The following is a 26,666-nucleotide window of genomic DNA, read 5'->3' on the forward strand; positions in this document are numbered from 1 at the left end:
ACCATCCAGATAAAACTGCCTGCAGCAGCTCAAGTCTAGACTTGCTACCAGGGTTGGGTATTAAACCACTTGGATAAAAATCAAGTATAAATACAAGTTATATACACTATGTAACTGTCAAGCCAAAGAATCTCATCAGTCGTCGTTGAAAGAGGTTAATCTCTGCTTTAAAAATGCTTTCCATCGCAGACCTGACAAAACAAATATAGGAGCCTAAGTGAATTTTAAGGGTACAAAGTTCTAACACACATTGGTTTGTTGAACAAACTGCTAAAACAACCCCAGTATTTTCTCTGAAAAAGTATTCATTCAAGTGATTCACCACCTTTTTCCTTGGAGTACTGACTAATGAGATCGTTGTATTCTGAAGACTCCAGTGCACCTGGCATTATCATGCATCCTTGGTGATCATATGGTCTCTAAATAGAGCATAAACAGTCGAAATTGGGTGCAAATACTCCCATGATACCCAATGTAATACCCCGACAGTTTTGATGGGACAGAATATCTTACAAGCAATCCTTTAGGGAAAAAATGCAGTGTTTTAAAGGAGTTGTTTGTCTCCAGAACTGGCAGCAGTACAGCTGTAATTGTGAACAATTAATGGCAACTAAGTAAGGTAATATAAAATATATTATATTGGATTTTTAACTACTATGATGACTTTTCTTATATTTTACAGAGCAAAAGATTAAATAGTTAATTGGTTCAGAAAAGCCTTTGTTTTTGCAGTTTCAAGAGCATTACCTGCTTTACCAGATGTTTTGAGCAATGAGTGAACATGGCTCAATGCTGACAGACACACACTGCCAAACCAGCATCATACCACCGCTGCCCACACTCTCAACCACCCCTAAACAAAAATGGTACAAAGACATCTGGAATGTGTCTCATTGTTGTCAAATACCAGACTCAGATGTAAATGAATGGGTGCCATTGGGTAAGCGTCTCGAACAGACAGATTATCATCAGTAGTCGTTCCTTTCCCTTCGCGTGGTTTGTTTTGCCACTTGTGGGCGGACGATACAAAAATAGTGGCTGCCTTTATCAGATGGCTGATTACTTGACCCTGAAAGAAGCAGAGCGCACACTCCTACATGATCTTCACCACAGGTAAACACACACATATGAATGTGCTGTGTTGATGATGTAAACACATATGCTTGATAACTTTGTCCTTCTGTCTGAATGGTTGATCACAAAGAGGCATTATACGCAGCAAAAATGTCCAACAAGAAATGAGTTGTCAGCATTTAGCAGATGCTCTTTTCCTAAGTGTTCAGTGTTGTGTTCAAGGACATTGACAATATTTGGGGCTTGCTGGTCTCATCTACTTGTATTAATTGTCTTAGATATAAAACAGCGCTGCTATAAATTTGTGTTTTTGCCAATTTTCTAAAAAAAAAATAAATATATGATTTATAATTGAGATAAAGTTGTACAGTGGCAGAATGGCTAAATTTTTGTTTTTGGTAACTGATCAGCAAATGGTTATAATAACCATTTTAGTACAGTGAGATGTAATATTTTTGGGAAAGCACTCCCTAAAGCAAATACTCATGTGTCATTGTTATAACAATGAACAACTACATACTTTGTTGTTTAGTTGGAGGGCTTCTTGGTAAATGCAGTGAAGCTGTGTGTAACTATTTGACAAGAATTTTGCTGTATTCGTGTTTCTGTGGTAAATATAGCATACCATTACATCATGATAGAGACTTCAATATGCTGCACACATGGTAAGGATTAAATAATGCAGGTTGTTACAAGGAGCAAAGCTAAAGTATGACATTTATGATGGCGGCAGGAATCTTAAATCTGATTTGAGTTGTTTTCACTCATCTCCGGGGTTGTTCCTATTGTCAGTTCATTACATCCTGACTGTATTTGTCTGTGCAGGACTGTGTGAGACTCAGCTACTCATGCTGCTTTCTGCATGCTTGAGAGCACGCTACCTGTGCAGACATGTTTGTGTGCACTTTCCCTCACCCTTCATAGATAAGAGCACCCTTATTGATGTTTTGAGGGCATGCACTAATGTGGGTGCACTCAGACAACAACCTGAAAATCTTTTAGAGATTCAGGGAAACAAAGAACAAAGAGGCTACAATGGAATTTTTAAACAAGGACGTGTTGCGAGAGAGCAGCCATTTATTATAAAATGGTAAAGGATGGGCAGTATGGTTTTCTAACAGAAATTACAATTACCTATATATTGCATCGATACCTCATAATGCATCTATTCTATCAAACAGTGTGGTCATGTATCTACATCAAAATAGCATGAAAATGAGAAAAATCTATATTCCCGTTAGTCTCGTGCTGAAACAGTTATTCACACACCAACAGAAATAAACCATTGCTGCTAAATCTGTCTACTTGGGAGCAAATGAAGACGTCTTGCTGTAGACAAATGTCACATGGGTCATTCCAAAGTTCAGACGTATCTTATCTCCACTGCCCTCAAAATGGTTAGTCAAAATAACGCTGACAGAGATAATGACTAATTGCCACACACTGGGAAGCAAGTGTATACTACCCCCTCTATCATAATGTGTCATCGCTACTTCAGGCGTACATTAACATGTAAAATATGCACACCACATTTACAGTCATGAACTGTAATAAGTTGTTATTGTGAAAGAACTACTTTTATTACATTGTTTACTTGAAATACCCCAGTTTGGCTTATTTACAATGACTGTGCAATATGATGAAATACATTATCTGACGATAAAACACGTCTATCGTTTCATATTTTACTATATCGTTTATTTCTTTTACGTTATTTGATAAGGTTTTGCGTCCATCTACATGGCCGAGGGGGCGTCTACACAATGCATGGCACCAAAACAAATAAACATAGAAGATCTGGAAAGTGATACTGAACATTGGGATTCAGAACAAGACACTGACTCCGACTGGTCTACTTAAAAGGAGGAGCTCGTAGTCTGCCGTTTGAATGTGGTTTGGGTGTGAAGAGTCAGACACAGGACGAGGGGTGGCTTAATGTTCGAATATACTCGATCCATCTCGGCTTGTTCCACATTCTATGTATAAAATGACTGTCACTAACTTTGAGTATAAATCAAATAAAATTAAAGTAAGGGTCTTCTGAACCTAAATTCAGTGCATCAGCAAAATATAAGACAAATTTGGCGCAAAATATAGCTAAAAATAATCATGCCACCACAGAATGAAACCACATTAAAACAGTGTTTTTGAGCAGAGCATACATGTTAAACCCCAGTATCACACTCGATTTTGTTAATGTGATAGTAGGAAGACAAAATAGTGATTGTAATTAATATTCAATTAATTGTGCAAGGAAATTCAGTAATGGGCTGAAATAATGTGCATAACTGTTCAAAATTGAAAATTCAATCCATTTATTTGGACACAATGGTGGAGAGCGGGACTATGGAGGACTTAAGTAAACAATATCCAGGGAGCTATTTTTTTCTCTGCTTTCTCCTCTAAAAAATCAAAGTAATTAAAAGACTAAATACACACAAAAATTATTGTTGGCAGTAAGTCATTTGCCTTACCAGCATGTCAAGCTTCCCGTTTTTCTGCAGGCTTCAGCTGCCCTGACTTATTGGGCAGACTTATTGGACCGTTAGTGGCCAGTCAGTAGTCATTAATTACAAGGCCAACTGAGCTGACACTTGCTGATTGGACTGAGAAGCCCTTGTAAAGGAGACGGCTACAAATTTCCCTGATAGCTCAGACATTCATTACTTAGCTGAATATACTGCCAGAAATGCAGTGATCAGAACAGTGGGAGGGTGGAGGAGAGAGGTATACTTTTTCAGATGTGTAGTGACATACTGTGCATATATACATGCATATGTTATATAAAAAAATACTGTAAACAGACAATTCAAAATTAATGTTTATCATTGCTCAAAAATTCTCATATTGTGAGCAATTGTGGTTCACCATCTCCGTTATTGAGTTTTATGGTAAAATAAAGAATTTACTTGATGGGATTAACAGAGGTTTCAACCTGATTGTCTGTGGTGGTATGCTGGTGGTTTTTAAATTGATTTTTACTTATATGCCACATTTCTCTGCTAAATTCTTTTGTGATCAGTGGGCTCAGAGGGTTTCATATTCATTCCCATTGTATATAGACACTGTTTGTTCTTTTACCATTCCTTACTGTAATACTTAGATCTGATCAGCAGTGTCTAATTGTGTGTTTCTGAACTCCAATTGCCCAGACACACCCAACCGACATCAAAGAACGAGCAGCAATGAAAGTTGACTGCTCGCTTCACATTGCCTGTGTGTCAGCCAAAAAGTTGCACACGAACAGACTACAACCGAATCATTCCGTCACTGATGGCCTCCGCCGTCTCTGATGCCGATACAACGTGCTGATTTGGCTGAATAAAAGCTGAAAAGGGTCGACATGCAGGAGACATTGATGTGACTAGAACAACAGACGCTCACTGACGGCCCAACATTGATCGATAGCTGACCATTGGCTTGGTGTTTAAGGAGTTGGCTATCACAGATATCGTTGACTAAGCCTTCAGAAAAAAGCCTTACTGTGGTGTGTTGGTCATTAGATTTATTGTATTAGAATGCAGCTCTGTGCGAAGTGGCTGCAAAAACTGAATTTGCTCCCAATATCATGCCCAGTTGATTATGGAGAGTAAAAAAATCCATGCTTTGGTGACTGTGATGTGCTTAGCCCTGAATGTATAGCACTTTAACCACAGCAATATTTGAGAGCTTAAAACAGTTGACCATATTTTGTAGAGTAAAGTTAAAGTTAGGCGTGTTGCCCCCCATGACTGGCTACTTTGACACAGATGTGAGTAAACTTGACCTTAAAATCATATTAGTTTGATGAGTGTGAACACTAATCGATCCAGTTGAAATGGTGGTCTTCTTCAATATGGGCCATGTGTACTTGGGTACAAATCAGATGTAAACGCCAACTGTTCCAAAGCATGGAAGTGGGCTTCCACTTAATGCGACTACAAGGAGCTTAAACAGTCTAAATTTAATACTGATGCCTCTAGATCAGACGCCAGAGCAAACCACCGTGGACAGACCCAGATCCGGCTTTGCAGTTGCCTTCGTGGCGAGGCAGAGAACTCCATACCTGACAGCAGGGTGTCCTTCTCTGGCCAGGAGCAGAGCTCCACCTCGCTGCTCTGTGGGTCCACACTGATGACGCTCCCTGGGGCAGCTGTGTCTGTCTGCAGTGCCGTTTTCTACACTGTCGCACAACAAAAATATCGCAGAGGTGATGATGCGAAGTGTACTCAGGTATGGAACAAAATTACTAATGTGAAAGCTGAGGGCCAGGGAAGCGGACAGGGGGACCACTGTACTCACATTACGAAACAATCATACCTAGTATGAAAACACCGTAATTCAAGAATATAGTATCAGGATTCTTTTATAATGGAAATGCAATCAGAAGGACATCAAGCACATACACGATAACATGTAAATTTATGATACATATTAATGAAGCTGGTCATTGCTGAATGTGCTCCTGTTTAGTCAGTTCATGTGCTCTAAGCATGTAGAACATCGCTGTTGTTTTTGTTGTCCAATTGAGGTCAACATATTGAAAAACTGAGTAGAATAAGAACATGCGCATCCAAAAATTCCAAATATTATTAAAAATAGACCACTTTCTTTTTAACTTTTTCATATTTTCTCCCAAACATCTGATCAACTCAACTTAATTTGCAATATTCCATATTGGCAATGTCTACTCTAACCAATGGAGATATTCAATAGCATGACCACTGCAATCCCTATTTTTTATTTTTACAAATGCTCTGATGGTGAGAGAAATAAGGCAAGAATACTTTTGTTTATTTATGTTGACTCGTGTATTGTTTTCCTATTTCTACTCAAATTTTAGTAGTGGACCTCACTTATACAGACCAAACATACACTGCATATGAACTGAAGTGACCCTAATCAGAATCAGCTCAAAAGACGGACTACATATGAGTCAGCGTATAAAACACAAAACAGCAGAGATCATTGCTTTGCTGCTGGTTGAGTGTCAGTGGTGAAGCTGAAGTTACATAACCACACAACTAAAGTATCTAGTTCCTTACTTGCTCAAAAGCAAGTACATTTATTGAAATTCAGAAAAAAAATATGATTCAGTATTACTCACAAAAAAATCTAAATCATACTGCACGATACTCTTTAGATTTTATGATTTTGGTGTAATCCCTTCGCTTTTTCACCCTGTATCTAATCCCTTCCTCTGCCTCTCTGGCCTTAAGCTTCTCTCCCCAAGCTCATCACAGCTTGTCACATCATTTTGGGGTCACTTCATTCGGAGGCCAGCAGCAGGAGACCTCCGCAGGTTCTAAAAACAGATGTGACAGGCCTATTAAAATGAGTGATCTCTACTGCCCTGCTCTCCTCTGCCGCTGCAGCCAGAACGGGTACTAAGCTGTCTTCCCCAGGGCACGGACAGGAGCAGCAGGGCGCAAAAGGCCTGGAAGATAAGGTGACAGTGGCACATAGCTGGCATTGTGGCAGCTCCCAGAATTATCTCCTGATGAGCTTTTCAATTTCGGGGAGGGCAGTGGAACCTGAGCTCTCATGCCTGAAGGCTGCGAGGAGCACAGTGAGAGATAAACATAGTCTGCAGAGAGTTGGTGCACATATACATACAAACACTAAGACTGGATGATGTAGTTTGAGCACAGAAACATCCGAGCAAACATACACATTCTTTTTCTGAATAATTTTGACCTAAAACAAATATTTTAAAGACTCGGGTAAACTGCAGTATATCCATAAATAATCAGAGGAAACACAAAGCCTGGTGCAAACACACAAACACCAAATGGCACAAAAGCATGTATTCTGCAGTCGCTGTGTGGAAAGGCAATCTGCTTGGTCCCTTTACAGCAGCCTATATGGTGCCATTGTCTTTTCTGCAAATCACACGGGGACAGGAATAAAAAACAGCAGGTTTAAGAATCTAGCACTAACTCACTTGCATCCTCTGGAACATATATGAAAACCAGTGCTGGGAGGGTCACCTTTAAAATGTATTTTACTACAGAATACTGAATACACGTCCTAAATTTAGTTTTTAATGTATTCCATTAGTTTGTTCAAACTAAGTTACATATTAATAATACTTTGGATATCTTTGGGAATGCTACAAAAGAGTCATCTTTGGCCTAAATTAAAAAAAAAATCTGTCTGGAGCCGCAGTACATATTTGTGCCTTATAATGAAGGAAACACAGTCGAAATTAGCTATTATCAACACTACTAATGGTTCTAAACAAGTATTCATTAATATGTTTTATCACAAGTAGCTCCTCTGCAGTACTTTAACTTTTACTCTGGAACTTTTCCTTTTTTTTTTTATTTTGGATTTGTAATCAATACCTAGCTGAGCTAGCCTAAATAACAAGCCACCATCGTTGAGGTTTGGCAAAATTTAGGAAAGAGCGCTCTTGTAAATGAAACCACGTAGAGCTACTTATCAGCTGTGCACTTGACTGTAGATGTAACAACTTAAAGTACAAACTTTTTACGTTTGTACTTTTTAAACACATTTTAAATTGTGATATTTACTGAAAATTACATCTACTATGGGCAACAGCAGGTAGGTTGTTATTAGTGATGGTTGTTTACCAAACATTTTAACCTACCTGATGATCTCCCTCCAGTCGGCTGCGTTTTTTCTGCAGAGCTTTGTGAAGCGCTGTGAATTGCTGCAGTGCTTCATCCTTTGCGGCCAGTTAGAACATTTCATTCCAAAATAAATGCAGTCAAACTGAAGCTCGCTTGCATTGCATTCATTGCATTCAATTAGGACACACTGTTACTGCAAATAAAACAAAAACTAATAAAGTAATACCTTCAGGTATTCTTTTTTTAAAGACAGTAATTGTATTCTGAATACCAAAAAATTAAATAAATAAATAAAATAATACAATACAAAATATAAATAGTAAAATACAAAATATGCCATTACTTGTATTCCATTGCTCTCCAGCCCTAATGAAAACCCTATAGAGAGAGGGCATCTGATGAGGACATATGTTATTATGTCCCAGTGTCTGGGTCTCTGGAGGTCTATTTGACTGTGTATCTTTTAGCATATTTCAGCCAAAAGCTTTGTTTTTGTTGAAAAATTTTACTTACTCAACTCAAAAGTCAGATATCCAATATTATTGAACTTTGATAATGATAACCAGGATTGGAAAAGGTACTGAGATGGTTAACTGTATAATGTACAGATGAGGTTAGACATTATATGTTGGTACAAAAAAATGGTTTAATAATCTCTTAATGAATAAATGAAAGTACAAGGACTATGTTAGATACTATGTGGTATATATCCACATTTACATTGTGCTATACACGTGTGGACTTGACATATAGTATATCAGAACTCCATAATAGCTAGAGACAGAAATGTAGATGAACATAAAGGGAAAGAGTAAAATCTCGAGAAAACCAATTTATATTCCTTTGAAGAGCGACACTGTAGGGGCTCCCGTGTATCCGACCCCTGTCAAATCTCCAATAAAAACAAATCAAAGTGTTTCTAACATTCCTCTTCAACACCTTGGTCCATGTTTGAATTGTAAATTTGTTGGCACGAGGTGAAGAGGGAGCTGCTGTTCCAGAATTACCTATTCTGTTGGAAGGGCTGCCAGAATATGTGAGAGGGTCTTCCTCTGAGGGCCGCAGCTCTGAGCTGCTGTCTCCTGCAATCCACCCTGATCAATGGCTCGCTCTGTGATGAGCCAACTCCCTCACTGACCGAGGGGCAAAGGAAGCTAGCTGAAAGCGGAGCTTTTTTTTCCTCAACTACATTAATATGAGATGAAAGTAACTAGGTTTACATTTCACAATTTCTCATTTGTCAGCTTTGAGGGGCCCCTGTTCACGTGTGCAAATGTAGTTTATACTCATGGGCTCCATACATGAACACCTGCATCAGACTTTTTAATAAACATATTCGTGCTGGTTTTGGATACCATTTACATTTGAGCTGACACTGATTCCAGTACCTAAAATTTGGTAGCAGTACCCAATGTTGCATTTTTTGGTACTCATTTTTAAACAAACTGCAGGGGTGAAATAGTAGATTAAAGAGCAATTTTGCTCCTCTACTCTTCATCTAGCATTGGGCTATCACTAAAATAATATAGAAGAATGATACACTAGATACTGAAATTATTGTGGTAGTTCAGCACTGCAGTGATATGGAGCAGTCAACAGAGCGACAAATAGAAAGCCATCAGAGCGGCCAATGGAGCAGCCAACAGAGGGGCAGAAAAGTATCAGAATAGGGGCCAGTGCAGCAGCCAGTGTAGCAGCCAGTGTAGCAGCCAGTGTAGCAGCCAGTGTAGCAGCCAGTGCAGCAGCCAGTGCAGCAGCCAATGTAGTAGCCAGTGCAGCAGCCAGTGCAGCAGCCAGTGTAGCAGCCAGTGCAGCAGCCAGTGCAGCAGCCAGTGCAGCAGCCAGTGCAGCAGCCAGTGCAGCGGCCAGTGCAGCGGCCAGTGCAGCGGCCAACTGAGTAGCCAATAGAATGTCCCCGTGTCTGAAGTTTAACACGGTGGCTCTGCACAGCTCCACTGCTGGCCTTGGAGGTCATTGTCTGGGTTCCAGCCTTTATGGAGCTTCTCTGCACGTCCACCTCTTGTCTAGACTTAGCGATCTGTGTCAGATGTACTCTTAGGTACCGATATTTGGCACCAGTGGATTTAACATGAATCGGTATGATGTAATCTGATTGATACCCTTTAAAGTACCAAATTCGGTACCCAACCCTAATCCCTGCATGAGCATCCAAATCATTAAATCATGCTCATTTAGCTGTACAAATCATGTTTATAGCAATCTTTAATCAAAGTGCAGACTGCCAAAATAATTAATTTATCATGGTATATGATTTAAAAACTCTGAAAGACCATTGCAAATCATCCTGTGTGCATGAAGAATATTGATTCTAAATTTCATGGCAGTGGCCACAAGTGTCGATGGATGCATAGACTAACAAACTGTTGCCATCCTCACAATCCCCCGCCAACAAAAAACCAAAACCAAAACAAAGAAAACAATATGAACAAATGTTCCTGCAGACAGATGACCCGTGCAGTTCCTCTGCAAAGGGACAAAGAGGAGGAGATGAGGGAGGACAAGTGTACCGGAGACGAGGGCTTGTCTCAGTGGGGCGGTGAAGGGAGCAAGGGAGGTGATGGAAGCTAAACTAGCATGAAACTGCCTTCCGTCACGGATTACCAAGGCAGCGCTTTTCATTACCTGCCTTTCATAACAAGATATTTATGGCAACAGGAGGTGTTGGAGAGGCATGAGACACATGCAACCCATTTGCCTCAGAGATCCAATACCGGTGTTGGTGTGTGTGTGTGTGTGTATATATGTGTGTGTGAGTAAATGGTGCAGAAAGAAAGTGAATTGTGTAGGGAAATGGCTACTGCGATATGCTATATTATTGTCTATTTCACAGCTGTATGAGTTTGCTGACTGGATTGTTTGAGGGTGTCTTTAACAGGGGCATGTCTAAGTTGAAGAACGCTGGCAAGATCATTTGAAGGTGTAGCTTGTGACCGATTTTAAACCTCATGCAACCTGCAGATAATCTTGATCATCTGCATGCATGCATGCATGCATGCATGCTGTGACCTATGTCTTATCTGTGATGATTCTTAGTTGTTCAGGTCATAAAGGATTTATGTAATGCCACTGGACTGGCTGTGTGACCTTGCAGATTGCAGTTTATAATACAGGTAGTCCTCATTTTTGACCTTGACATGACTATCATCTTGTTAATATATGACATACAACAAACAGGTTTATAGTGAGCACACCATGTGCAAAAGCTAGTGATTGGTATCCCTCACATTTGGGCAATCTGATACCAATCTGCATACATAGTCCATGATCCAAAACAAAAACAGTACAGATGAATATGTAAATGATACACTGTGATCAAAGCCAATTTGATGCAGTTTGATTTAGTGGGGATTAGTATTTGACCTTTTTTTTTTAAGTGAAATTGTAACCGTAAAAATCATTGCTCATTTCCCTTATTTTTATTTCAAATACTGAATCAGAGATGCTGCAATAAATAATGTCTACTGCAATACTATTTCTGAGTTTGATGCTATAATATTAATATCCATTTTTTGATACTATGGGGAAAAAATATGCTGTACATTGAGGGCATTCAATTTTAAAATGTTATCAAAAGATAAAAGTTTTTAAACTGTTTCGAAAACTCAGAACAGATATATATCAAGAATTCAGTATATTCTTGGGAAGATGAACTTTTCAGAAAAATACTGCTGGGTCAGTTTCATCTTTCTGAATGTGGTATTTTCAGTAACATTGTGTGTGCCTGTAAATAAAACAGAACATAGCTTTAGTAACTGGGAGTTGCTGTTTCGGGATGCAGATAGAAGTTGCATTAGCTGCTAATGTTAGGATTACATGCCTTGTGCTGATTTCTTCTCTTGGCGTGATCCCTCTTTGCCTTCTTCAAAGAGTAACAAGGTTTGTCTTGCCAGTGCCACATCTTATTAGACATATGCATGTTTTGAAGAAATCAGTCCAAATCAGTCATCACATCACACTTGCGGTGTTGTACATGGTAGTCTGATATAAGAATGTTGACGATGGCTTGAGGCAGATATGTGATCAGGAAATGTTGCGAGCCAGCAGGAGAGGGACAGACCACACACAGACACACAGGCACAGGAGTACAGAGAGATTAGTACACTTGAAAAAACCCTTTTTGACAGCAGTATCAGTCTTTTTCTCTGCTGAATTTGATGCAGAACTTGGTTTGGATCTATAATTGTCTATGTATGTAGCCAAAACTGACTTGTCTGATGCTATTGCCTAACAAACGTGCCACACTCATTCGCTCTGTCTCTCCATATTTTGTATGATTGTGAGCGATGGATGTGACCCAGATTGGAAATGTTTACTTTGGCCAGTCTGCATCTACGTGAACAGTAACAGTCAAGATGCCTGACACCTTCAAGATCAAAACAACCATGTCCTCCGTTCTCCCTCACCCTTTTCAAAGGCCACCAGTCTGTGCATGTGGGCGTGAGGAGTGTTGTGTGTGCACGGACTTCCAATCAGTGGAAGCTGCGGACGGCCCGTTGCCCTGCGCTTGGAGGCAGCCATCTGTCAGCTGACGCTCGGTCGCCACGGCAATCAGAACGCTCTGCGGCGGGTCCAATCTGTTCCACCACAGGTAGAGCTGTGGGAGGGTTGCCATCACTCTACACACTATCTTTTTATTACTTCTCTCCAATCCATCCTTTTGTAACATCATCCCTCACTCCTCGCCATCTTTTTTCTTAACCTCTGTATCATTATCCTCCTGAGTCCTGTTTTATCCCTCCTCTGTCTCTCTACAGCCACTTTTTGATCTCAGTGATATTCTTTTTGAATTGCTTTTCATACCCACAAACACTTACATGAAGCCCTTGTTGTAGTCCGAGAAGCACATGTGCTCCTATGTTGAAAAATGTAGCACATAAAGAACTTTAGGGGTGCACTGAAAATTCATCAAATAATATTTTTTTTTACTTTCTAAAGGGATGAAAGGAGACATTTACAAGCAAAGTTTTTTAATTTATTTGAATACAAAAGTACACTAATGTGTTTATTCAAAAAAAATAGAAGTCCTCAGAATAAAGGCACTCTACGTTATATACAAATTTTGTGTTAGAAAAATAGTCTGACCAAGTTCCAAAGAAATCCTAATAATATCACCGTGTGATTCAGAACGTAGAGGTGAGACCAAAGGGAGCAGTGCCGATGTCCTGAGCCACCTGCGCCGCTTCCCTCTCCTGGCAGGGACGTCACTCCACTTGTGTCATAATGATGGCAGTGTGCTAAGTGTGCTGCATCAGCGGTCACTCCAGCCTGCTAAATGTGCCACGCTACACCCGAGCCATGCCAGGCAGGACTCTCCCTCTTCATGCCTCTCTGTTGGCAAAAGGCCCAACTCTTAATCTGATCAGAGCCATGCTAATGGCAGAAGGCAGCCCTCCTAACCAGACTGCCAGCCAGGCCAAGAAGCCTGTAGCAGTGGAGATGACATCCTGAGCTCCACACTGCAGATGAATTATTGAGCGGGACCCAGAACAGAGCATCGGGACACTTACTTGGCTTTGCTGTCTCGTTAAGCCACTGAAATCTGTTTCCTGTCGCAATTAGATTATTGCAAGTTTAAAGGATAAATGTATTGATGTGGAAGTAATGTGAGACATTTTCGATTGCCTGGATAATTGAATTTATTAAAGATGATTAAACAAGAGTTTCACCAGCCTTCAAGTGCCCCCAGTTCACACCTACTTAAGCTGCTATTTGATATTTTGCTTATTAGCTTCAGTTTAACACTCTTTTTTTAATCCTCTTTTCTGTGCTTTTGTGATGTACTGCTAAACATAGTGGTGTGTGTGTCTCTCTCAACGGTCATTGCCCTGACCGATCATTGTTCAGTTGTCGTGTGGTGTTTTTGGTAATGCCAGACTTGGCTACCTTACTGCCTTTGAGCACATTCACTGGTGCATGTCATGACGTCCCCTGATTTGATATTGGCGCTGATTTCCCTGCTTGGGTGAGTTCCAGTATTCTTTTATTATAATATTCTATTATATATTTCACTGGAATTTGCTCATGTTTAGTGCTTTCCATTTTTTCCTTCTAAAAATAACATCTGGAGGAGTCATTTGATTCCTAACTTGTTGCAATTTTAATGTAAGTTCTCAGGTACGTATGTCAAATATAGGGCTTTGGGTCCTGTGGGAAGATAAATGTTCCTCAGCTGAAAATTTGGAGAGCCTTTAGACAGCTACGCTTCATCCCAATCATGAACAAAATATTTCAGATTAAAGTCAGCTTTCAACCAATAGTAGCACTTGTCGCACTTTAATTTTGCTGGTTTCTACATAATATTTCAAGTCACATTGAGACGAAAGAGTATGAAAATTTCACAACAGTGGACCCAAACTAATCAAAGTGAATAGTGTTATTGCACTATTGTTAAAATGTACTCAAATGCACAATACACACTGATAATTTTTGAGTTTTATATTGAAAATCATAAATACAGTGAAAAGCATAATGCGCATTTTCTTTGCTTAAACTTGCATAAGAAGCCTGGCTTTGAAAAGCTCTAAAATATCTGTGTCACTGTAGATGTAGACGACAGACCAGTAACATCACTAGGACTGGGAATTTATTTTTTTAATTTTTTTTTTTTACGTTACCAATGTTAACACTAAATAACAGTTAGCCTGAAATAAGAATGTACGAGTAACAGCAAACTTAATTTTGAGGTATGATCAGTTATTGTCTCCCTTACTCAGGAGAAACTCGGCAGCCGGACATTTGATCTATTATCTGTTTATGAGCGGCTGAGATTGTCACTACAATGAGAGTAGCTGCTCCTACAAGGTAAAGCTGCACAGATGTGTGGATTCTCATTTTGCAGAAACATTAATGAGCCTGATCACTTTGAGTAGGTATAAGTAAGCAGGTTCATACACTAACTTTACAATGTGACCATACATGTTGGTGTTTGAGTCACTGCAGCCGCACTGTTACATGTTACTGTCACACACACGCTCCCTCTCTCTCTTTTGGCCGCACACTCGCTGGGAGATTTTTGTTAACTTAGTTTGCTGCTGGGCAGTATTTACTGTGAGTTTTTAAACTTTTTAGTTTTTGAAATGGTAACACTATTGTCTGTAAATTTTACTGTGGTTTATTGTAAAACTGGTAACCATTTCATCCCTAATCCGCCATGCAGCCAGCTGGCTTAGTGTTGTCTCCTAGGAACAGTTGTTCTACCTGCCCTTGGTTTCGTGTGCAGTTTTACATTTGTTCACTTCCATTAAACATCAGAATAGCCCTCCGTTAATTAAGATGTTATTTTACCACTGAAAAATGGAAATAGCCTTCATTGAATGTCAGCGTTGTAGCTAATTGCCGATTTATTTGTGCACATCAACCTGCAAAGAGCAAGAGTGAGAAAAAAACAAGGGATTAAAGCTTGTTACTATCAGTGTTTTTTAAGACAAACACTTTTTGATGAGAGAATTAAACAGCATGCAGAGTAGTTTCTTTGAACATTAAAGCAGGAGTCTTCTCAGTGACATTCAAAGAGGTTGCATGCTCAAAATAAATTACATCCTATCATCTTGTTCGCAGTTTGTGTTTTTTTGAAGCGTTGCAGTTTACTGTTGATAAAATAGTTGTTTTTTTTTTCCCAAGCAGGACATATCAATGTGTTTAAATGCATTGATTTTATGCTAATTGTAACATTTAGAATTATTATTGTTATTCTTTATTTGTAGTTCACTTCAGTACTATGGGCTCTTAAGCCATCCCATTAAATGTTTACATAGTCTGACCTCTGAGAATAGAGACACATGCACAGACTCCCCTGCAGTTTAAAATGCATTGGTTTTATTTATCTTTGATAGTGACACATTGTGTGCCACACACATAGCCAACCAAAGCACACATTTTTATGCATACATCATACATGTTGGTACACCCACCAATCCACTGTATCTGCCCATCTGCCAGCTAGACTTTTACAGTAAAACCTTGAGCTGGGCGATGTGACCAAGCATGGAAGGGCTCTTTCATATCTTTTATGAGATACTCCAAAATAGATAACATCTTGGCAGCAGCTGCCCAAACAAAGTGAAACATGCAGATGGAGCTTTACAGGATTGTTATTCTTCCTTTTACTGTCAGCAAATAAGATCAGTATCTTCAAGCCAGCAAAAGCTATCCTGAGTCAACATACTGTATGTCAATGTATGCAGAACTACTTATGTACTTTAAAGTTGTGGAGCTGTTGCCCACATCCTTTTGCCACACCCACAGCTTGGTGCTTTAAATTCAACCAGTGTCGTCTGTGCCAAAATCACCCACTTCCAATTAAAAGATGAAGATCATCCACATTAAGTTATGTCTTTCAAATCCTTGTTTTTGGACTTGGTTTTAGATTTTTTTTCTGCCAGTTCTTTCCCCTCTGCTGGCACAGTACAAAAACAAAGTGAGCAGAAGGGACTGGCAGAGTAAGAGCACCCAAATTCAGCGTCCCCTGTTGTTCATTGAATGTAGGTTGGTAAATTTAAATTGGACAACAGAGTGAGGATTTTTTAAATACTTTGATTTTACCCATTTGTTGCTCATATGTAATGTATAAAACAGGTATACCTTAAAGGTCCAGTGTTTGGGATTTAGGGGGATATATTGTCAGAGATGGAATATATATAAGTGTTTTTTTTTTAGCTCATAATTACCTGACATTAAGAACCACTGTGTTTTCCTGACTTTAGATATGTTAATATCTAGACAGCGGGTCCTCTATATGGGGGTCGCCATGTTGCACCACCCTGTTTCTGACTCTAGATAGGGAAATTTGCATTTTTGCATTATCACATAAGTTACATAAGCCCGTCTGCAACAAGCAGCATCAGAGAAACACTGAGTTGTTAAGTGAAATTGCTTTAGTCACTGATTTACTGTTTTAAGTCACAGTTTATTTTGTTTGGGAAAAGAAGTGACCTCTGTGGATAATTTGGTTCCAGGTGAAAAACTGAAAAAGAGTGAGCACACAATAGCATGTGGTGATATGCCAAACAGCATAAGTGATACATTAAAGCTCTTTTATTCAGTGTTGTTACTGGTTTAAATCACCTGGCTCATGTGTTTTGGAGAATTGGTGACCACTGTGGATTATTTGACTCCTGGTAAAAACCTTCTGACCAGTGAACACTGAAAGAATCCTGGCCAAGAGAAGTTTCAGGTCGTTCCAATCCTCACCACTAGACGCCACTAAATCCCCCGAAATCTTACACACTTCACCTTTAAAATTTTGACATGAATATGAAGTTGCTGCCACTTCTACATACATCCAACATAAAATGATGTATGTAATCTAATTTAAAACCTACAGAGATATCATACTTGTGCTGACCACAGTTATGATAGCACACTGTGTGTGTGCGCCCTGTTCTTTGACTTTTCCAGCATTTACAAGACAACACCATAAACAAGTATGCTAACCACAGTAAGGCCTGGCCTCCCACTGAAGTGAATTTTATAGCATCTGTTCAAATTAAGTTCAGCCAAAACAGTGGAGGCACGGAGTTTATATGCTCAACATTGTGAGCCAAACCACTGTTATTCAAAGCCCAACCACAATACACAGTTGGATTATGAACACTGGAACATAAATGTTCTTTTTCTCTGAAAGCTTGTTTGAATGTGGCATTTCCTTTTTTTCTTTTGAGCTTGCAGTTGACAGGTATAAGTCAATACCTTCCAACCACAACATTCATGCCTATTGCTTCAACATAGATCGAGTTTAATACAAGGGGAAAACACTTCCTTACACCACACAAGTTTATGACAACGCCTTAAAAATGTTGAATCCAGATGTTTATTGGAAAAAAATCAAGAGGATACTGAAAGTGCTGTAGACAAATGAGTTCCTATGCTGTACACTTCCAGTTCAAATTTTCGATTTTACTTTTGCCACCACAATGCCAATAACCTTCAGTTAGTCATACATAGCAAACTGCAAGAATCCCATTGCAGAAAGGCTCTACAAACTCAAAAACTACTGTTTCTGTCGATGGTTGTGACACAATAATGATCAGTACATCTACAAAATCTAGAGAAGGCCTTGCTGTTGGCCCTCTTATAATTCTCTACCATTGCAAATATTTTTACCTAAGCAGTACAATGAAAGCAAATCCAGTCAATCAGGGGTAACTGTTGAAGATAAGAGCGTGTTTGCAGTCTGAGGCGTCTACAGTTGTGCCTTTGTTGCACCCCAGCTAGTTTGAAGCAGCTTGCTTTAAACAAAAATGTACATTCAGCCAGCTTTGGCTTATGAACTTTAAAACATGTCATTTTGTAAGCTGTTGCCACAAGAACTCCAGAGACCTTATCCTCATGCTGCTGGAGATGTAAATTCATAGAAGTTTATAAGCCTCCAACCATGCAGTTAACCCAAGACGCTCTCTCATAAAAAGCTTCCAGTAAATGTTATAATTAAAAGGGTTTTATACGTCTGTTTACTGAGATGTGGATCATATAGAAATAAAATACTACAAATTTCAGCTGAATGCTTACGCTTTATTTAATTGTTTTGGGGGCATCAGCTGCCGTAATGAAGGTGTGGTATTCGACTGTGGTGTTAAAGAGAGAGACTTTTAATAGCAACCTAATTGCCAGAAAAAAAATGTTGGCAGTGTACATTTCTACTTGCCACGGACAATTACATTTGCATGTTATTATGAAGCAGATAAGTTTCAGCTGTGCCATGGTTAACATGTAGTTATGTTTAAGCACAAAAATCATTTGGTTGTTGTCAGGAAAGGAGCATTTTATTGGCTTAAAATACCTTTACTTTTTAAAAGGTTTCATGATTCACAATACAATTTCAAAATAAGTTAGGATTTTAAAACTGCTGCAGTCCTATTTAAGCAAAAGTCATAACAAGTTAACTAAATTTTATTTATATAGCCCAATATCAAAATGTAAAAATTTGCCTCAGGGGGCTTTACTCTCTCTCTCTCTATATATATATATATATATACACACACACATATACATACACACATACATATATCGACCCTTTATTCATATAGGAATAAGCAAGTGAATGCTTTACCAGCTATATTACATTTTTAGATCAATTGTTTTAGGAGAGACAACCCGAAATATTCCTTGTAGGCCCCAATGACCCTCAGGCCTCTCACGTCTTACGTCTTCTTTCTGGGAAAGTAGATGAAACTCTGGGTTAAAATGTCTTTTTGATGACTGAATTCTTTTGGCCTGTCAGTTTGTTGTCACAGCTCTCAGCTGGTATGTTGCCAAACAACTCAAGCGCAACAGAAACAAGCCATGTCTTTCAGGGTGCTCATTACAGTATCTAATACATCATAACATAAATACAAGTTTCACGCCTTACTCTGACACTGTGGAAAATGCCTGTGGCTCATTTCTAGCTGTTGTGGTTTAAGACTTTGCTTCTGATGACAGAAGGTAGAAGAGAGTGGAGAAAATATGGGTAAACGGTTACTCGTAACTATGATACACCATTAGGCGCTCATTGTTATAAAGGCAGGTTTGTACATGAACCTCTTCTTCTCTTTGTTGATTTAGGAAACGCCTGTCTGTTTACTACTGGCTCACCTGTTGAAAGGATCCCTTGTTAAACTGTCCAAACCCTTGAAAAAATAGTTAAAGTCACAGCTGAAGAGACAGATGGTGGCACAGAGCAATGCATTTCTCAATAATATTTTAAGAAAAACCTCTCACTCTTATCGCTCAGCTTCTCTCAGAAAGCAAATATATTTTTGCATTATAACAAGCAAATAGAATTAATCTGCTGAAATCACACTATTTAAACAACTAACCCAATGTTTAAACAGATTACAGCTAGTTTCAGCTAGTTCATGAGTCCTGGGTATGTGCATTGTGTCTATAACAAAGAAATATGTCGTCACCTCCCTTCTGAGCCTGAAGCACTGCACCAGTATGGCTCAGAGTTTTGTCCTTTCTGTTCTTTATGGTGCCTTTTAATGGCCTTATTATTCCATATGCATGCACCACAGTTGCAGGTCTCTCTCACAATCATTCACTCCTATTCAGTTCATAACTTAGAAAACAACATTGTTTGAGCAGGCTTTTCTCCTTCACTGTTTGCATGTATACGAAAAGTAATGCACCAGAATCTGTAAGTAACCCATGTAATTTTAAGGGATGTGATCACTTGACGAATACACCGAAGGGAGTAAAGAAGGAAGTAATATAAAGAGCAAAAGACAGTAAGGAGGCAGCTTGGGTTGGTAGATAGGTCAACCAGACACAGGACCCAAAGAGACCTGTGTTTGTGTCCGGTGTGACACCAAGTAAACATAAGTTTAATTTTAAGGTACCTCGTCACCACGCTTTTTTCCTTAATCAAAAACCTGTCCGAACAATCGTTCGCAGCCCAAGCACACTGATTTGCACACGCTTCAAATCCCTTTTTTATAGCAATGTGTAACTCATGCAGTCATTCATTCATTGTTTGTAACCACTTGTCCTCATAAGGGTTGCGGGGGCCTGGAGCCTATCCCAGCTGTCATTAGGCGAGAGGCGGGGTACACCCTGGACCGGTCCCCAGACTATCGCAGGGCTCAATGTGTAACTCATTAAAACCAAACTTAGCAGAAAAATGAACACTTAAACAAACGCGAGGGTGTTAGAACTACCTTAAATGATGGGAACAATCTTTGGGAAAAATTAATTTGAAGCGGACTTTGAGTTTTTACTTGGGCCCATGTCCTATTAACTAACTTGTAGGGGCGGGCTTTATGACCTGTACTACAGCCAGTCACCAGGGGGTGATAGAGATGTTTTGGCTTCACTTTTGTGGGGGCTGTCATGTCGTCCATCCTTATATACAGTCTATGCTACATACCTTTATATTCCTAAACCTATCCTACGTAACTGTAGGTTAAGTATGTAACGTGGTAACATCCAACCGTGATTACTTTCCGAAAACTAATCTAACTGTAGGGGTGCTAATTCATTAGATATCATATGAATTATTGTAGGTCCGATTTTTTCTTAAGACATCATACATTCTGTTATATGAGTAAAGGTTGGTTTCAGTGAATATTTTTTCCACTGTAAATGTGAAGGTGACCATACAGAAGGCAAGGCAGCTTTATTTGTATGGTACATATCATACAACAGGGCAATTCAAAGTGCTTTACAGAGCAATAAAATATAAAAACATAATAAAAAACATACAGATTCACAATAAAAGAGATAAGATATACAAGGTAAAATCAATACCATTTTTTAAAAGCCCTATTAAAAACGGCAAGGTGCAGACATGAGGTGCAAAGATAAAAAAAAGATAATTTAAGATGATTTAATATCAAGTTTAAGTTTGTAGTCATGGGCGGGTGGAGTAGGCAGGGTAAAAAAGGAACTTTTTAGAAAAAAAAATAAGCGCCAAGATAACGGAATATGCAGCTGTAGTGTGCCTGATATCTGCATGTTTTTTTCTTCAAAATACAGTTTCCATCATTATTTCACATTGTTTGCATTTTATCAAAACAAGCCAGCAGATCAGTCCATTCAGACTTTATTAAGGATGCGATAGATTAAACAAGACTGCAAGATGAAATTTTATATTTCATAACATAATGACAACACCTGGAAAAAATCTACAATAATTGCATGTTGACATTAAGTAGAGCCTAGAATTGGATTTTAAATTCTCTGCATGCTCATCAGAGATATTAACTACAAAAGCTTAACAGTTACTGGTTCTGGCAGAAATTCTCATTAAAGGGAAACTTTGCCGATTTTCATTCAGCTTTGTATTAAAACAATGTGGGTAGTATGTGTAGATGAACTGTGGTAAACTTCTCTCCATCTAACCAGTGCCTATATATCCCTCCTCCCCACTGGCAAGTCCCAGCTGGATGAAGCAAAATTTATCATTTGGTGGAGTTGTGCTGGCTCTCCCATGCAGTACTTTTGTATTGCCCACCACCCATGCCACCACCGCAGACACAAAGAGACGGATCCGCCCCTCTCTGTCTCTCTCTCTCTCAAACTTGGGCTGAAATCTGTACTGCACTGCCTATTTCTCACCTAAAATGTTTTCATAAACATATGTTCATGCTCTGTTTAGCTGTAATCACTAGAATTTGTGAAAACGGAGGCCAAAAAAACTGATCACCCAGTAAAACTAAGCAGCGCTAATCAAATATAAACCAAGATTGACCAAAAGTGAATGCCAAAATCATTTTTATCTGTTTTCTCTGGTCATGAAGCACCAATTTCAAAAATATTTGTGTCTTTTTTTTACATAAAGCCTGATCTTTCGTGAGGACACTCCTATTATCTGTAAAATACTATACTCAAGACTTTGCAAACCATCCACCTACTAATATCAGTTGCTCTCTTCACTCTGGAATCATGAACAGCGTCATGATTATTTTGCTTTGAATAGTTTGTTTTTGCAAGCAGCACTATATATAATTTATTCAGTTTATCCCAACAATTACATATTGTTTAGTGGCACTGATAGCCTTTTAAAAGCACGATTGAAATTAATTTGATGTGATTTGCATGCAGAAATGTTAGTGCAAGATTAATGATTATACGCATTTGTCGTTGGCATTTAGGTATGCGAGAAAATGAAAATATCTCCTACACATGTACCTGCTTTGTGTGTGGTTCTTACTCAAAGTTCAAGACTGTGGGTGGCTGTGTATGTGATTCCTCGTAGTGAACTCTTAGCTTTGTGTCTGAATGGTATAATTAAGATAACTCTGGTTGTGACAGCATATGTAGGAAGGATGAGCTCCCCCCCTTCAGTGGTTAAATCCTCCCTCTCCTCCCCTCCCCTCCCCTCCAGCCCCCACGTCAGCTGCTTCCTTCCCACTCCAAGCTAAAGCTGTCACAAGGCTGGGCCACAGGGAGTCTGCCGATGGTATTTATAGCACGCCAGCGCTCTAAGTGATAGATGTCACCTTCACGCCACCGCCTCTGGGGCACTGCACCAACCACCCTGCTCAACTAACAAGCTGCAAAGTGCTGCGGATGCACGGGGAAGGGACGAGAGGAAGCGTGGGGAGGTGGCGTGTTCCTGGCTTGTGTGTAAAGGGAGCGAGGGACCTGATACAAACAACCAAATGTTTATCAAATGTTTTTTAAATTCTTCCCACCTGGCTCGCTCTGCTAATCAAAGCAGCCCTTTGGATTGTCTCCTGGTGAGAAGTTTGTTTTAAGATGAAGCAGTTTGTGGCAGTTTTGAGTGTTGTGTTTCTTCCTTGAAGCGGTACTTGGATGATGGATGAGAGGGAGGGTGATGAAGACAAGCTTGACAACAGGGTGTGACTCAACACGTGAATCTCTTGGCTGGGCTCCTGTGTGTGTGGCTCTAAAGGTCTCATGCACGGTTTGAATACATATTTCACTCTTGAGCCATCCGCTGTATGAGCAATACAACAGTGGATAAAAACATAATGCATGAGTAACATAAACATGACTAGAATAGAAACAAAGCGATATGACATATGAGCAGAGATCAAAACACAAACACATGCAGATACCACCCACAGACAAACACATACACAAAGTTTTATTCGCCACATAGCATGAGCTTTGTTCAGCCAGTGCAGAATAAAAACCCCATAGCTACTGTCACTGTCACAAGGCGTCATCCTCTGACATTTTCAATCATCCCCTTTGACAGAGATATTTTTGGCTCAAATGGTAGTTGTACTTTGAAGGCGTCTGTAATACAAAATATAATTCAGGTCTGTCTGACAAGTGGAATTAAGCTTGACAGGAAGCCGGGGCTCGAGGAAAGGAGCTTTTGGCTGAGGACTCAACTTGGCATTGTTGAGATATCCAAACTCCCACTCCAAACCCACTTAAAGTTGGTCATGTGTCCAACTTCAAACCATCACTGACCTCACAAGTTCTGTTCAAGAGTGCATCTTTAAAAACTGAAACACTAATTTCCATCTTAAACTTGGACTTGTCATATCCACAGTACATTTTTCTTAATCATAGCGCTGCTCTTTGCAGGAAATGGATACAACTACAGCAAAAAGTTTATTTCCACTGAGTCTCACTGCTGTCACAGTTATCTTCAGTAAGTGATATTTTTGTCATACAAAAAGTTAAAATAGGCTTCTATGTCACAAAACCTAAACATTTTAAAAGAAACTGTGCACAGTATGCTGCCATATGTGATATAATGAATGTATTAAATCATTCATTTAACCCTGAAATGTAGAAAGATGAAAATCAGCAAAAACCATGTTAATGCAAAGACCTGCTCTCATACTCCCTTGAGAGGCAAACTGAATGTGTTGTTTGTTTTAACATTTCACTGCTAGAAAGATGGTCTTTTTTTAAGAATAAAAATGGAGTAACCATGCAGTACAAAGACACAAACACTTTTGAAATAGGTGCTTTATGACCAGAGAAAATAAAGAAAAAACGGCTGTGGCATTTGCTTTTGCCCAAGAGGTACAAGAACTACAACTACCAAAATGCGCTGCTTTGTCTCAGACGGCTTTACAACAAACGACATCCCTCTGTCCTTAGACCCTCACATCGACACATACTTACAGAAATATATGTATATTGTTTTTTTAAAAAATGTCTTATGTTAGTTGACTGTTTAAAAATGATGTAGACACTCTTGAGCTCATAGGCACATAAGCCTTTTACTGCATGGTGCCTCTAAAATCCAGGAAAAAAGAAAAAGAATTGTAGTATTTACTTATATATACTCAAAAATCATCTGCATTCAGTGTGGGGTATTTCATGAGTCAGCTTAGTGTGTGTGTGTGTGTATGTGTGTGTGTGTGTGTGTGTGTGTGTGTGTGTGTGTGTGTGTGTGTGTCGGCGCGTTGAGAGTTTGGGGGGGAGGAAAGCATGCTTGCCCCTCCATGACAGTGACAAAATGGTCAGTGAGTTGCTGAAATTCATCCCTGCCGGGGCGAATGTGTTGACATCGCTTTAATTCAGCTTGCCATATGACACTGTGCGTGGTTCTCCTCTCCGAGGGAGCAGGGTGGACACGGATATAGGCTGTCAGGCTCGCATAGCATGCTGAAATACTGTGTACATCAAACAGTCAATCACGTTAATTTGTCACATGGAATCATATAGAGTACAGTTTCAGTGAGATGGTTGGGGTAAAGAGCTGGAGAAGCACCACACTCTACAAACTTTACTGTTTGTTACTGTATTTCCAAATACTCATATGTGACACTCATATAATAAACAAACAGGCTGAAATTACTGTCAACAGTTTAAAGTCTTTGTAAACGAGAAACGAGAACTCATGAATTACCTCAAAGCTGACACTTTGTTGCTGTTGGGATTGAAGGGACTGCATAGATGATTTGTTCATTTGTGCCAATTTAACTGGACATGTGAAGGCATGTCCTGTAAGGCCATCTCCATTAGAAATGGTGGCTGAGACTGCATGTCCTCTGCTCTTAGGAACAAAGGGACAGCCATGTCCCTCAGCCCCCAGGGTGCTTTGGCTTTCACATGTTAGTGTTAGTTTTTTCCCATGGATTCGTCTCCAGATATGATTGGTTCACCACTGTGACCCCCCCAAGATTTCACCATACCAAGAAGAGAAGCATCTGCTGTTCTTCTGGCTCTTTCCCCCAAAGCTCCTCCAAAAAAGCAAAAAAGGCTGCAGGTCTGGAGGACCTGCTCTACCTTTTGCCCGTCCACAGCAGGAGCTGCAGCCTTGTCTCAGCTCTACTTTACAAGCCTCAAGAGACTTTGCAGAAGTTAAAAAGTCACTGCTGACTTCTCAAGCCAAAAGGAGAACAGCTATCCCTGTAAGGACATCAGGACTTGCCAGCCTCCTCCTGGATCCTTGGAACTGCACAGAGGTGTCTGAACCGGAGCCTCGTTTCTTCAACCAGCCACCCAAAGAACTCGTCTCCCACTCCCGGATTGGCACGTATCTGGGCATAGCTTTGGGACATAAGTTCAGGCTGAGCAAGACTGTTCACTTTGTCTTTGATCATATTGTGTGTTCTCATGTATACCTGTGTACCTGTGTTGCTATGTCATAGAGTAAAGTAAAGAAAGTATGAAAAGAGATTAAGTTTTGCTCTTTTTACAAAGATATTCTAAAATGGCCTGGACAGATTTGTTGGTGCCCCCGAAAAAGATTCTAAATGGTTGGATTATAGTGATATCTCAAACAAACAATTTTCTTCAATTAGTGTCCCACCGGTCTTCAATTTGTTAATCGGTCATTCATCCTATTAAAATGGAGAACAGTGGTCACTCTGCTGTTTGGTGTCACCGTGTGCACCACACTGAACATGGACCAGAGCAAACAAAGGAAAGAGTTTTCTGAGGACATCAGAAAGAAAGTTATAGTCAAGCATGTTAAAGGTGAAGGTTATAAGACCATCTCCAAACAGCTTGATGTTCCTGTGAGCGCAGTTGCAAATATTATTAAGAAGTTTAAGGTCCATAGGACTGTAGCTAACCTTCTTGGATGCGGCTGCAAGAGGAAAATTGACCCCAGACTGCAGAGAACGATAGTACGAATGGTCGACAAAGAACCAAGGAAAGCTTCCAAAGAGATTCAAGCTGAACTCCAAGATCAAGGTAGCACAGTGTCTGAACGCACCATCCGTCGCTTTTTAAACAACAGTGGGCCCTATGGAAGAAGACCCAGGAGGACTCCACTATTGACCGATAAGCATAAAAAAGCCAGACTGGAATTTGCTAAAATGCATATTGACAAGCCACAATGCTTCTGGGAGAATGTCCTTCTTAGATGAGGCAAAACTGGAACTTTTTGGCAAGTCACATCAGCTGTACATTCACAGACGAAAAAATGAAGCTTTCAAAGAAAAGAACACCATGCCTGCTGTGAAACATGGAGGAGGCTCGGTTTTGGGGCTGCTTTGCTGCATCTGGAACAGGGTGCCTTGAATCTGCGCAGGGTACAATGAAATCTCAAGACTATCAAGGCATTCTGGAGATAAATGTACTGCCCAGTGTCAGAAAGCTCTGTCTCAGTCACAGGTCATGGGTCCTCAGGATAAT

At 39.7% G+C, this 26,666-nt stretch overlaps 1 long non-coding RNA gene across 4 annotated transcripts in view; it reads left to right on the plus strand.

Annotated features, from left to right (window-relative positions):
• LOC148190362 (uncharacterized) overlaps positions 1-26,666 on the plus strand; it is a 136,086-nt gene that overhangs the window by 48,113 nt on the left and 61,307 nt on the right. Inside the window, exons 3-4 of one of the 4 annotated variants that reach the window (XR_015776125.1) lie at positions 12,085-12,258; positions 12,795-13,670. The exons of 2 other annotated variants lie outside the window; for them this stretch is intronic. This is a non-coding gene — a long non-coding RNA (uncharacterized LOC148190362). Of the gene's footprint in view, positions 1-12,084; positions 12,259-12,794; positions 13,671-26,666 lie in introns of those variants that run through there. One more of the 4 variants, XR_015776124.1, reaches the window with a different exon arrangement.

The sequence above is a fragment of the Plectropomus leopardus genome, chromosome 1 (genome assembly GCF_026936395.1).
Source record: "Plectropomus leopardus strain MGB_pleo_1.0 chromosome 1, ASM2693639v1, whole genome shotgun sequence".
Classification (NCBI taxonomy): domain Eukaryota; kingdom Metazoa; phylum Chordata; class Actinopteri; order Perciformes; family Serranidae; genus Plectropomus; species Plectropomus leopardus.